Raw genomic sequence first — 15020 nt, 5'->3', positions numbered from 1 at the left:
CAAATAGAACTGGAACTACACAAAATTAAAACCTGTGCTACATAGCATTGCCTTACTAAGAGGGAAGTTGAAGCAATGAGAGCCAATGCCACAGAAGGGGAGTAAGACTTTACATAAACAAACCTATGATGCTTCTCAAGACCTTGGGGAGGGGCAAAAAAACAAAAACAAACAAACAAAAAAACCCAAAATAATCCCAAAATTAGTGGAAGGAAAGAACAATAAAGCCCAGAGAGAAAACAAACAAACCAGGGTCCAAATAACAGCATTAAGAAAAAAGCTCTTTGAAAAAATAAAATTAATTGTTTTAGTAAGATTAATAAAACTGCAATACCAAGACACTTGTGGCGATAGAAAGGAGAGGGCAAGAAGAAGGGAAAGAGAGGATGAAATTGGAGATAGAAAAGATGCTTTAATGACTAGGACCATGTCAATTCAACCAAATTTGAAAAGTTAAACCAACAGCAAGTGATGAGATTAAATTAGTAGTAAGTGTTTTCTAACAAAGAAAAAGTCCAAGACTGGGTGGTTTCATTGGTAAAGTTTCCCAGAATGCACATCCTAACCTTCCCCATTTCAGCTCCTGAGCCCCAACCAGATATAGTAGCAAGGTCTTACAGTGTTAGGAACATGTTTCCATACATACCAGCACGCACCACTCTGTTCTGTAGCAGGCACATAGGTGTCAAAGTTATTCCCTCAAGAACTGACTGTCATGTTGACTCCTTTTGGATGTTCTAATGAGCATTTGACTGTAACTATCAGGCCTGCCACTGGGCAGCTTCCTGAAAGCTAGTGGCTATGTTCCAAGTCCCACTGCTGCTGTACCAGACATCTAAAACAGACTTACTTCTAGGAAACATGGGGCTACTTCACTCACCAGCCTTGGCTCCCTCTCTTCTCAGCAGGCTCTGGGACCTTCCCTATCCTGTACCAAACAGGATGATGTCCCAGCCTTGCCTGGCTTTTTCCCAGTCACTGTGGTTAAGACTTTTGTCAGAGTCTGTCCTCCACACCCAGTGTCTTTGACACTTTACCTTCGGTTTCTTTCACAGATATTTTCCGCTCATGAAATTCTTGCACGTTTTTTTCTGCTCTTGATGTGCTAGGTGTTTTTTGCCATATACAAGGGCCTTCTTTATAATTGGCAGTGACATACTATAACAAAACTTGCTGGGATATAACCTCATTGGGAGAGTTCTTACCTTGCATGCTTGAAGCCATGGGGTGAACCCGCTACCCTCCCTCCCCCAAAAAAGGCAGAAAAAAAAAAGATACAGTGCTTTTGTGAGAAAACCAGAAAATTACTTCATATAGGAGATGAATCTTAGATTGTGACTGTGTTAAGGAGAAGGGTCCTGGAAGGAAAGAGAGCTACAAAAACTACAGAAACTGGATCCTAGTGTTACATGTTTTTTCTTGCCTGCAGAGCATAGTAATTACAGTTTTAAACCTCGACTCTCAGAGTTTTAAAACATGCACACACACAGGAGCACATGCAGAGGCATACACGCATTTAGAGTCACATAGAGACACACACACTCATACCTGCACACACATACATCCATGCTGTGGTACATGTGTGAAGATCAGAGGACAACTCAAGTGTTGGTTTTAACCTTTCAACTTATTGATGCAGAAGCTTTCTTGTTTCTGCTACTGTACTTTGTACTCCAGGCTAGCTCATCCATAAGAGGTACTCCAGGCTAGCTCATCCATGAGAGGTACTCCAAGTTATCTTACCCACAAGAGCTTCTGGCCGGCTTTCCTGTTTGCATTTCTCACCATAGGAGTACCATCACGCGCACTGTTAATAACAGACTCTGTTTATTTTGATCCTTTTGTTTAGTGGTCTGTCTTGAGAAAACCACACATACTTTGGGATTATATGAATGTCCTCCCTTCTCTAGTGGCTTCCTTGAGCATACTGTAATTCATTGTCTCCATATTGTGGAGTTACCTCCCAAGTTCCTATACAACGTCCACAGTTTGAGAATCTGTGGTGTCAGATATATTACTCTATTTCAAAATAAAAAAAAGAAAGAAAGAAAAAAGCAGAGACTTTTCTACTTAGCCTTCTTTGAATTGTCCCAATCCTGTCTCCCTCAACAATCCAGATCTGTAGCTTCGAGCTTTGACTGAGAAAAAGACAGGAATCTTTGAGAGTCCCAAAGATGGAACCCTTCTTACTTCCAGGTGGTGTGGCATGAAGCCAAAGGCAATCACTCACAACAGTATGAAAGGAAGAGAAAGCCTCCTCCCATGTGGTGAGTTAGGAGGAGGCATTGTCTGATATAAGCCTATAGGACAGAAAGGAGAAGGAAAACAAAAGAACATCAAAGGGAACTCTAGGCCTGCAGAACTCTCCTAGGCCAGAATTAACAGACTTTCAGAGAGGGCCAGCAGGCTTGGCACAGCAGGCTGAAAGCTGTTAGGAATACCACTCTGGTCTAGACATGTCTGGTTGGGTATTTAGGCTTTCATATTTAGAATGAAGGAATGAAGAGGAACCCTTCCAGGCCAGCTTGGGGTTTGTTGTTTTTTTCCTCTCTTGTTTTCAGTGATCCATACGCACGGAGTCTGCCTGGCTCTCTTTGAGACCTCTGGGAGTGCTCAAGGTCCTGGTAAGTCCTAATAGGCATCAAAGCACACTTGGTGCCAGGCAGAGAGGTTCACTAAGGTATAAGCTTGAAAAAGGATTTGCAGCATTGAGGCTGTGGTTCAGAGAGGAGGGGGAAGAGAGCATGCTATTCAAGCAGGATGTGAGGGGGCAGGACTCCAGCTTCTACCATCATGGCCACTTGATGCAGCTCACTCTGTTTTTGCCCCAGGTACACAAAAGCAAAAGTGAGCGCTACACAGCCCCTCTGGATTGTTTCCCCACCCACCTCACTTCTCCCCATGTTACCTATGCTTCAAATCTTTCAGCAAGCCTCAGATTGCTTCATCTAATTCTGTCTCTAGGGACTGTCATACATTTTCCATGTTGAAAAAATCGGCTCCTTTTGGCTCCTTTTAGAGTAATGGCAAGGTTTCTGTGACCTTGGTTTGCAAGAGATAGCAGAAAGCCCGAAGGGGCTGTAGCTGCAGGTCCCTGGTGCCTGCTTCCAGGCAGGAGCAGAGGCTGAGAACAGAGACTCAGTCAGGGCTGCTGACTGCTCACTTCCCTACTTTGGCTGGGAGTGATAAATCTGTTATTCATTATAGAACATTAATGATGTTTTAAAATTTGGTCAAAGGGGATGATTTATTTAGTAAAATGTCCTTCATTTTTTAAAAAAATATGTATTGATTGGTTATCTCTAGTTCCCAGTACCTAGTCATGAGTAGCTTAATGGAAAACTTCTTTGTTTTTGTGGCTAAAAATGAAAGCTGAATGACACTGTGTTTGCTTTCTAAGACTGCATTTAATGAAGCACAAGACGAGAAATTTTTCTCTGAGTTCATTTTCCCCCCAAAGTCTATGGTTTTTACAGAGCTTAAGAACCATTTAAAACCAGTCTTGAATCCTGAGCACCACAGTATGGTAGAAAGTCCGGTGCTTACTAATCTACTAACAGCGATAATGATCATTCTTCCAAGCCTGTTGGTGTATTTGATCTATAATTTTTATTTTCTCAGGTGAGAATGAAAAAGAAAGTGAAAAGGATATAATTTTAATATTTTAAGTTTTTCTATCAAAAAGGCTTAAAAAGATTTGTGAAAAATTAAAGATTGTTGAGTTCTTATTGATCCCAAAGAGGAAAAGACCATAAGCCGGCCTTGCTTCAAAGAATTAAGAGAAGGTTTCAAAATCTTCCTCAGAGTACACACTTTTCAAAATAATACTGGAAAGTTATGTCTTTGTGGTTTTCATTTCTCATGAGTGTACAGTGAGGTCTCCCAAAGGCCACGTGATATATAATAAACTATCTCTAGAAACTGGACACAAAGTTGACAACAGGGCTCAGGTTTCTACTATTAAAGAATAACTTTCCTATTTTTCCATATAAATGGCCATGTTAAAGATGTAGATTCTAAAAAGATTTTTTTATAATCATAAGGAGGTTAGTGCTGATATTTTAAATAAATTAATATATACCTAAAATGTCATTAATTCTAATTTTGATTGCCTAAAATATCTCCAGAAATAACAAATAACTCTGAGGTTCCTGGTGATTTTTTATGTATATAAGTCCTTAGGCTAAAAGGTGTGAAGAATCTAAGAGGTTACATTTTGTATTAATCAAATGAGAGGTGTTTGAGAATTATCATCTTTTGAGATTTTAGATGATCAAAGGACAATATGTAGGCGGAGGGGCTAACACTAACATATGGTTTTCTAATTGTTTCTTGATTGTGTCAATAAAGAAAGTAGAAGCCAACCACTGGGTAATGGTTAAGAGATGCGACTTCCGGGTTCCAGGAGGAAGAGAAGGGAGAGAGATAGAGAAAGGGCTTTTTGGCCAGGCTTTGTAGAGCTAGCCACCAGGTGATAGGTCAGTGTAGAGCAATCTCAGCTCCCTGCATTCATGGGAAAAGCGTGAGTGGGCAGTATTTTGGGAGCAATACTTAGAGCTACTCAACTTTCAGTACAGTTGTCAGCCCTTTCTAGAGAAAGGTGATTCATTCTTCGGTGTCAAATACAAGAATGATTCTCTCCGAATTGAGTGTTTAAAAAGGGAATTTTGATATATACTTGTAGCAACTTACTCAATGTTCTTAGGTTAAAACTCCAGGGTTAGAATTCATAATCATTTTTACTAAATGTGACCTCAAGCATCTAGCTTAAATATTGTATCAGTTTATTTTCCTGAGACTCAGACATGATGATTGTCATGGTTTGAATATGCTTGGCCCAGGGAATGGCACTATTTGGAGATGTGGCCTTGTTGGTCTATGTGTGTCACTGTGGGTGTGGGCTTTAAAACCCCCACCTTAGCTGCCTGGAAGTCAGTATTCTGTTAGCACCCTTCAGATGAAGATGTAGAACTCTCAGTTCTGCCTGCATCATGCCCTGCTCCTTCCTACCTTGAAGATGATAGACTGAACCTGAAAGCTAGCCAATTAAGTGTTGTCCCTTATTAGACTTGCCTTGGTCATGGTGTCTGTTCACAGTAGTAAAACCTTAACTAAGACAGAAGTTGGTACCAGGAACTGGGGTATTGCTTGATAGGCCTGACCATGGATTTTTGTTTGTTTTGTTTTGTTTTGTTTTGTTTTGGAAGAATGTGGATTTGGGGACTTGGGTAAGCAGTGGAATGCTTAAGTTGGGCTTAATGGGCTATCCTAGTAGGAATATGGAAGACTGTCTTGCTGCATATGATTTGAACAGTGCACACCTGGCCCAAGAGGTTTCAGTGGAGAAGAATTTCAGAATATAGCCTAGAGACTGTTTTGGAAGTATTTTGGTGATGAATGTGGCTACTTTTTGCCCTTGTCTAAAGAGTCTGCCTGAGGCTAAGGTGAAGAAACAGATTAATTGCATTGACAAATGAAGTTTCAGAACTTCCATTGTAGACTGCAAGTCTTAAGATGATCATTTTAAACAAGCATGGCAAGCCGAGAAAGGACAAATATAAAATATATGGCTTAAATATTAAAGGGGAACCAGGAAGTGAAATTGATCTGAATCCTGTGTTACATTGATATTACATTGAATTCAGAGACTATGGGGCAAGATCCTATCTAGGTTAATTTAGATCCAGGCCTGCTGATACACACATTTAAATTCAAGAGATAAATCTAAGAGGATCTCTGAGTTCAAGGCCAGCCTGGAACAAGGCAAAGTCTAGGTGAAGAAAAGCTTAAATTCAGGCATGATGTTACACACCTTTAATCCCAAGAGACAGGTGTGTCAATCTACAAAGTAAGATCCAGGACAGCTTAGGCAGTGAAGGTGTAATAGCTATTCCTGGTTGTCAACCTGATTATATCTGGACTGAACCACAATCCAGAATTGGAAGGCTCACATTTGATCCTGATCTTGAGGCATTAGAGGCTATGTATCTTAGGATACTAAGACAAGGAGATCTCTGAGCTCAAGGTCATCTGGATCAAAACAAGTCCCAGATCCAGGTGTGGTAGTACACACCTTTAATCTGGGACACACCTTCTGTTGGAGACCTATATACATAAGGACATTGGAAGAAGGAAGGCTCTCTCTTTTAGCCTGCTTGCCTTGTGGGACTGAGCATCTGCTAGATCCTTAGATTTCTACTAACAGCTGCTTTGGACCATTGTTGGAGAGTTGGACAACAGACTGTAAGTCACAACAAATACCTTACTATTTAGAGACTACCATAAGTTCTGTGACTCTACAGAACCCTGACTAATACAGAAGAAGTTGAAAATCAGAAAGCCAGTGATAATGTAATAGAATAAGAGCCCATGTTCCATCTCCTGTAACCAACAGAACTCAACGGCTTCTATCATGTGGTTTGGCTTTAGAGTCCAGAATAGAAGGGACTACTGGGACAATTGATGCTTGTTATCTGGAGCTAAGAAATTAGTGGTGATTAAGAAGACACCAGCATCACTAAGGTGAAATTTTCTAGAAAGTGTTTTCTGAGAGCACAAAGCAGCTGTTTTCCAGAGATAGCCAAGGTTGGACCTCATGTTACAGCTGTACTTGATAATGTACAAGAGTCACCCAGGTACTGGTTTTGAAGACATGAAGGGGTCAGGAAGAACAGCTGAGGCTACTGTGGACTATGAGTGCTTTGGAAGTTTAACTAAATGTATTTTTTATTATATTATGGCTAGGTATGATCTCCATAGACTCATGTCTTTACACAAGCCTATGGGAGTTAGGGAGTAGAATGCCATGGTTTGTATATGCTTGGCTCAGAGATTGCCACTACTAGGAGTTGTGGCCTTGTTTGAGTAGGTCACTGAGTGACCTTATTTGAATGTCACTGTGGCTGTAGGTTTTAAAACCCTACCTTAGCTTTTGGCAATTCAGGGTAATATTTCTAGACAAAATGTAAGCCAACAAAAGATTGTCATATTGAAATTCATTAAGAGGGGAGACTTTGTTTTTCCTGTTGTATAAATACTTTCCACCTCGAACAATAGGAAATACCTTGAGGAAAAATGCATGTGAACCATAAATTCAAAGGAACTCCTACAATACTTTTATAAATTTGCATAAATTTCTACTATAAATATTTAGATTTCTGTTATAAGTACTTAGATAGCGCTAAACATCTTGGCTTTATATGTAGAGTGTCATGGTATTTAACAAGCAATGTCTTTAAAATTATCTTCAAAAAACAAATAGTGAAATAGCTAAGCAACAACAAGAAATTGATCATGAATAATAAGACGGTTCTCATGAGATAAAACTGAATTATCATACCAAAAGCCCACAATGAGAAGGCTGTCTATCAGTGGGACCTGCCATTTACATGATGCCTATTGGTTTCTTCTTTTAATTCCCATTAAAGCCGGAACCAAAGGATTTGTGTTTGAAGAAAACCACAGAGGAACTGCTGTTGGGAATCAATTTCAGACTCTAGAGGAAACCTCTCAAAAGTGAAATCCTTGGTCCCCCACAAGGCATGAGATTTTGAAGGCATATTTTATAGTGTGGGAATGATTTGATACTGACATGTAGGCACTATGAAGCGAATGGGAAAGCATTTTCCCGTGAGCTGGCTGGAACTTTGGTAACCTGATGCTTTCACAAATCCATCAGATATGACATCCTGTTCTTCTCATCACTGTTTTCCCTAGATGATTAGGCCTCCTTACCAAATGGATTTGTGTTTCAAAGGCTGTAAAACTTAAGTCAGCTCTGTTACAGCAGCCGGATTTTGTGCCTTTTAGTGGTCTCAGTGCTTTTCTTATTTGGCTGTAGTCTGGCTGTTCTCTTTGTAAGTGATTAACAATTTGACATAGAGAAATTTAAACAGAATGGTCTTTCACCTTAGAAGCTTTATTTCTGGAAAAGGAAGCTTTATTTCTCAGAATAATGGTCCTCGTTCAGTTGGTGTTGGAAAGCTGGTGGCTTTTGAGACCCTCAGGCATCTGTGATCTCTAGCAGATGTCTTGGCTTACCTGAAGTCCCCACTCCACTTATGAAATCATGCACACAGAATGTCATTATTGCTAATCCATAGCAAACTGAGCCACTGGCTTTCTAAATTTGGCTCTCTAAACCTCTATCCCTCCAACCCCCCAGCTCTCCAGCTGTTCAGCCCTCCAGATTTCTAGTCCTCTAGCCCTCCAGATGTTCAGCCCTCCAACCCTCCAGCCCTCCAGCCCTCCAGCCCTCCAGCTGTTCACCTGTCCAGCCCTCTAGCACTACATGCCTTCAGACTATGAGGCAGAGAAATCTCAGTGTTGATTACTGGCTTGCAATGAGTATAATCTAATCAAGTGCTTGTCAATGAAGGCATTTGAAGTAATAAAAAATTACTTCATGATACTAATTATTTAAAGTATTTCCCTCTGTAGAACTCAGATTTTTAAATAAGTCTGGATACATTTAAAATTTTCTCCAAATATCAAGCCACAAAGTCTTTCTTTTGTAGAACACCAAAAAGAATCTGATATCCAATAAACATGTCCTTGGGGTGGGTGGGAAAATGCTATTAAATAAATACATGCACTTAAATGTAGCTGAAAATAGTGCAAAAATGTTTTGATATACTAATCATCAGCAAACTAGAGAAAAATCTCCAAATTCAAAAGGATCAAAGCAAAATCCACATCAAAGCATCAGAGTAACTGCAAAATACCTGATGTTTTATAAGCTTACTTTAAAATGCACTCTATAGATATATGATCAATAGGTAGATAGATTATAGATAGATAGATAGAAATAGAGTGAAATTACCCCATGAGGGGTGATAATGCTTCTCTAAAGACCCCCATATACTATCAAACAAAACACCAGAGCAAACTATGGGAAATCTATGGGATTTCTTTTGCCATCATCCTTGGTTGCTGTCCCTAGCTTAAAGACAACCAAAGCCTATTTCTGAAGACAGCACACACTTCAGACCTAAGACTTTGTGTGTCATTGATCTGGAACTGTCTTGGAATCCTCCTCGATTAGCACTAGCTCTCATAGTATCAGAAGGCACTGTGCAAGACACCAAGGGAGAAAAGCAACCAGTACTCATACCCAGCTGTATGTAAAGTCTCTAAACCACAAAAACGACCATACTGGCAAGATATTCCCAAGTGTGTAATAGTGGTACTATTTTCTTTGGCATAACCAACAGCTGTCTCATTTGACTTAAAGCCCACTGAACAGGATGGAATTTACACCTGATACTGTGAAATCAACAAACTACTTGTGGCTAATGAAGTCAAAGGAGAACCTATTGTAGTTATTTTTCTAAATCAACGTAATTACTGGGTGCTAAATATATGGCTTTATATGTGGAGAAGTGTTACTTTCACACCTCATCAGATAAGCTTGTCATAGCATTGACAGCTACTACAGAGATGCACTACTTGTCAAAGCTCAGAGAATGACTATAAGTGTCCAGACACAACTGGCGGTACATCTGTAATGCAGCTCCATATGCCGAGGACTCCAGGGAATGTTATCCATAAGGTGGCAGAGAGATTGTAAAGAGCCAGAGAACCAGGTCGTCTGCCGAGAGACAGTGAATTCCAGATATAACAGGGAAGCTCTGGCAATGGAATCCCAGCAATATAGTTCCATGAACAAGACCAGCAAAAGAACAACAGTGTCAGTGTACAGTATCAAATCAAGAAGGCACCAACTCCAAGTGTGCCTTTTCTTGTCTTCAGTCTATAGGAATAACTTCAAATTTCTACGTAAATCTCATAAGTTTCAGGAGTATGGATTTATATTCTCATGGTATTGAATGATTTGGGATGGTTTAGACAGAATTTTTCCATGTACCTCGGCAGTTCTGGAACTTAGTCTGTAGACCAGTCTGACCTCTAACTCAGAGATTTATCTGCCTCTGACTCCTGAGTGCTGGGATCAAAGGTGTGTGGCCACACCCAAAACTGAATGATTCTTTTTTTTTTCTTTCCACGTTACTTCAATCTTCAACTATCATGGCTTTTTGTAAATAATAAGCTAGAGATTGTATGTCATTATAAATTATTTTATATTATAGTTCTATATCTTAAGCACCCACATGTTTAAAAGCAAAAAAAAAAAAAAAAAAAAAAAAAAAAAAAAAAAAAGAAAAAGAAAAAGAAAAAAAAAAAACCAAAAAATTATTGTAGAACTTTCTGTGGTAGAGATTTAAAGTTTTTGAGTCTTTTTTTGACTTTTTTACTTAAAATATTTTACATTTTTAATATTATTCTTAAATAACAACAACCATGTTCAGAGTTTAATTTCAGGATACAGGACAATCCCTCAGTGGATGGCTAAGAAAGCCAGACTCCTTGGGTGTGACTTACCTTCTACTAACTTGCCCTGTTTTTGATCCTTTTAAGCTACTTTCACTTCTGAGTCTCAGTCTTAGTGTCTTTAAAATTATGTAAGATGTCATATAGACCCCCTACATGAATAACTAAGTCACCATTTTGCAAGTACCTTGATCATGGTCTGAAAATGTCAGCTATGATAAAATGATTAAAATATCACCAAAGTGTTTGAACAGTGGACTTGGAAGTTTCTGTATTCCAAAGTGTCACAAAATTGACACAACCTTAGGCGGGATCTGGCTCATCTGAACTACCACAGTGCACAGTGGAATTCTATTTCTGCTCAAACTTCACTGGGGTTTTCTTGCTGTTGCATTAGAAGAAAACACAGGAATTGACTTGAAGTTAGAGCTATGGACATGACCTTTCTGAGCAGGAGTCTAGTCGTACAGGAAATGGTTGCAAAAATTAGCAAATGGGATTATATAGAATTATTTTTAAAGTTATTCACAATAAACAAAATAGCAGAGTAAAGAGTCTTTAGAATAGGAGAAAAATCTGCCTGTGGTACCAGAGACAGGGGCTGATAGAGTACACAAAGAGGTGCAGAGAGCAGCGAAAATGCAAACAAACATGCCCAATATTGAATAAATGGTCAAACAGCTCTCAAAGGAAGGGACGCAAAAAGCTGATAAAGATAATTTTTAATATCCAGCATCATAATCCATCAGATAAATGCAAACTAAAATCACTTTGAGATTGCATCCCATTCCAGACAAAATGCCTATATTGGCAATAACCAATGTTGGCAAGGCTGAGGGGAAAGAGGGGCCTCTGTTTACTGCAGGTGGGAGTGCAAACTAGTGACGTTACCCTGGTAGTCAATATGGACGTCATGCAAAACTGAAGACAGAACTACTATATGACCCAGCTACCCCACACTCAGACCTTCATTCTGGCTTGTTTGGTTGTTGTTTTATTTTGACTCTAAGGCCCTATGAAGGATGTCCTAACTCATTTCCTGGTATTCACCCAGAATTCTCTAGTCAGCAAACCTCTGTAAATTCATAGGTGCCTTTGAGTCACCTTTAGAGAACTCTAGCTTTCTTATCCCTTTCAATATTTCAATAATTTTACTTTTGAAATTAGCATCTTTCTAATCTTCCCTATAATTTTTCAGGGAACTAGGAATGCAGTTTGTTCCCGAGTTCATAAACACTCACACATCAACCCATTTGCTTCTGATTACTAGTGAAAGTGATTTTCTCAATAAGGAACATGTCCAGCAGCAAGCTCACTGCCTGGGAACGTACTAGAAAAGTGGATTCTGAGGCTGTGCCCAAGATTGACTAATCAAGAACTCTAGGGTTGCCTTCTGGCGTACTACTCCCCACGGGTAATTCTGATACAGCAGATCTACCTTGGGGGCCATGACCTAGCCCAGCTGCCACAGATTGACCACTGGTTTTACCAGAAAGTTTTGTAGAGCAGAGGCAATCTGGCCAGGAGGGGAGCACCTGGCAGGCTGTAACTGATGAAATGCCCTAGCCAAGTGCAGCTGCAGCATCCAGCTGGGACATGATCCTCAGGGTGGAGCTCTCATTATTAATGGAAGCCGGGTCAGACTGGGGACACAGGGTGTGGGTAGACCAGTGGAAGCATAGGTCAGAAAGAAGGATGAGGAGTTAAAGAACCTATGCTAATGTGCTTCTGGTCCTTTATTTTCTCTGACTACACTAGTGGCCAACTACTCCAATGGCCAACTACTCCAATGTCACTTTTGCCGTGGGTGACATTTCTGTACTTGTCCATCTTTCTCTTGCTCCGTTTTAATCCTTGTACTTCTCAGTATGTATCTACGAGGCACTCATTTCCTTGATCTCTTAGATTCTACCACATTGACTAATGTGTCCCTTTTGCTGCATTTACCCTCAAGTTCAGAATGGTGGTCGCTCCTACAAAGTAGTTGCTGGATAACTCAAGTATGACTTGTACTGCACTATTAAGCACTGTGCTGTTTCATGTAGGTACTGCTTAGATTTCTGAGTGTTCTCTAAAACATGTGTGCTGTTTGCTTAGCCCTCAACCTGTGGTACTACTGAAAAATGATGAAGTCTTTAGGAGATGAGGTCTAGTGGAAGGGAGTGAGTTTATAGAGAGAGTACCCTTGAATAGGCACAAGGAACTCTTTCCTCATCTCGCTTTGCTTTCTGGGTGTCATGATGTAAGTAGGTCTTGTATCCTGCTAAGATATAGTGCTTCACCATGGGCTCAAAAGCAACAGTACTGAACAACCACAGAAAAAACCCCCTAAAACCCTGGGCCAAAATAAAACTTTACACATTGTAATTGATTGTCTCAGTTACTATGTTATAACAATGAAAAGCTGACTAAATACATTATTTTACTTTTTACATGAATTACGTTGTCAGTTCATAATGCCTCACAAGTTTTTTTTTTTATTATTCCTACTAATTCTTGCTGACTTGCTGATAATGGTGGAATGGAGGTTGTGCTGGTTTGTATATGCTTGTCCCAGGGAGTGGCACTATAAGAAGATGTGTCCTTGTTGGACAAGGTGTGTCATTGTGGGTATGGTCTTAAGACATTCATCCTAACTGCCTGGAAGTCAGTATTCTACTAGCAGCCTTCAAATGAAGATGTAGAACTCTCAGCTCTGCCTATACCATGCCTGCCTAGATGATGACTACTCCTGCCTTGATGATTATGGATTGAACCACTGAACCTGTAAGGCAGCCCCAATTAAATATTGTTCTTATAAGAGTAGCCTTGGTCATGGTGTTTGTTCACAACAGTATAATCCTAAAACAGAAGTTGGTACTGGGAATGGAGCATTATTATGATAGGCCTGGCCATGCTTTTGTTTGGAAGAATGTGGATTTGGGGTCTTTGGATTTGGAAAGGCATGTAAAGTTTTAAGTGGGGATTAATAAACCATCCTAGTAGGAATATGTAATAATTTGTTGTTATGAGTGATTTAACCTGTGCAGACTCGGCCCAAGAGGTTTCAGTGGAGAAGAATTTCAGTATGTGGCAGAGACATTTTTGTGGTATTTTGGTAAAGAATGTGGCTGCTTTTTGCCCTTGTCTGAAGAGTCTACCTAAGACTAAGGTAAGGAGATTTATAATAATTGCATTGACAAGGAAAGTCTCCATAAAGAGACTTCGTTCTTTGGTTAAGTCTTATAAAGAGCATTTTAAACAAATGTAGCAAGCTTAGAAAAATTTTAAATATATAGTTCAATTATTAATGAGGCACCAGAAAATGCAATGGAACAAAATCCTGCTATCTAGGAGATAGCAGATTAAGAGAGTGGAAAGTTTAGATGTAGGCATGGTATTACATACTTTAATCCCAGGAGATAAAGCAAAACAGATCTTTGACCTCAAGGCCAGCCTAGGACAGAGAAAGTTCTAGGTGAAGAAAAGCATAAGTCCAGGCATGGTGGTATACACTTGTAATTCCAGGAGACAGCATTCAGGTTTCTGAGTCCAAGGCCAATCTACAGAGTAAGATTTAGGACAGCCAAGCTTAGGCAGTAGTTGGAAAAAAAGCTAGTGATTATGTAATAGAACAATGTGGCCATATTCTACCTCCTGCAAGCCAGCAGAAGTCACAGCTTTGGTCATATAACTCTGGCTTTAGAGTCCAGAATAGAAGGGACTACTGGGACAATTGATGCTGGTTAGCTGGAGCTAAGAAATTAGTGGTGATTAAGAAGACACCAGCATCACTGAGGTGAAATCTTCTGGGAAGTGTTTTCTGGGAGCACAAAGCAGCCGTCTTCCAGAGACAGCAAAGATTGAACCTACTGCAACAGCTGTACTTGGTAATGTTTAAGAGTCACCCAAGTGGTACTGGTTTTGAAGGCATGAAGGGGTCAGGAAGAACAGCTGAGGCTTGGTACCATGAGAGTCCATGGAAGGCCATTAGTGAAGATGCAGTCTCAGTTGCACTTGATGGCCCGGAGTCATGTAAAAGATTTGAGGCTTGGCACTATGAGAGAGAGCCTATGAGAGGCTATTGGTGAAGTCTAGTGGCAGCAGAAGAACCTAGTATATTGGAGGTGCTAGTATCATGGGATGATCTCCAAGAACAGCAGTAACAGTGGAGTGGATCAACCTAACCTTAGAGTGCTACAGAGGGCAGAGTTGGAGAAGTGGTACCAGCCATTTGGAGGAGCCCAAAAGATCATGTGTGGATCCCAGACATTGAAATAAGATGCTGTAACATTGAAGTTGCCCTGGAGACTCCATGAATTTTGAGATGCCAGATCCCTGGGCTATCTGCTGAGCAAAGCTGCTAACAGGGAGAAGAACTGGGTAAGAAAAAAAGGTTTGATTTAGTCAATACAGTTGAAAAAGGAATTGGAGATCTAAAGACCTCTTTGACATCACACTTGGAGATGTAGAGTTTGGAGTTTGCCCAGCTGGTTTGTGTCTTGCTTCAGGAATTTCAGTTAAGTGCTTGGATGGACTCAGAGGAGACATTGACCTTTGTGCTTTTTCAGACATATTGTTGAGACACCTATGGGGCTTGAGCTAAATGGATTTTTTTTTATTATGTTATGGCCAGATATGGCCTACAACGACTCTTGTGTTTGCACAATGCTATGGGGGCCAGGGGTAGAATGCAATGGTTTGTATATGCT

The sequence above is a fragment of the Micromys minutus genome, assembly GCF_963924665.1.
Source record: "Micromys minutus genome assembly, chromosome: 1".
NCBI classification, from domain to species: domain Eukaryota; kingdom Metazoa; phylum Chordata; class Mammalia; order Rodentia; family Muridae; genus Micromys; species Micromys minutus.
This window is presented reverse-complemented; position numbering follows the sequence as displayed.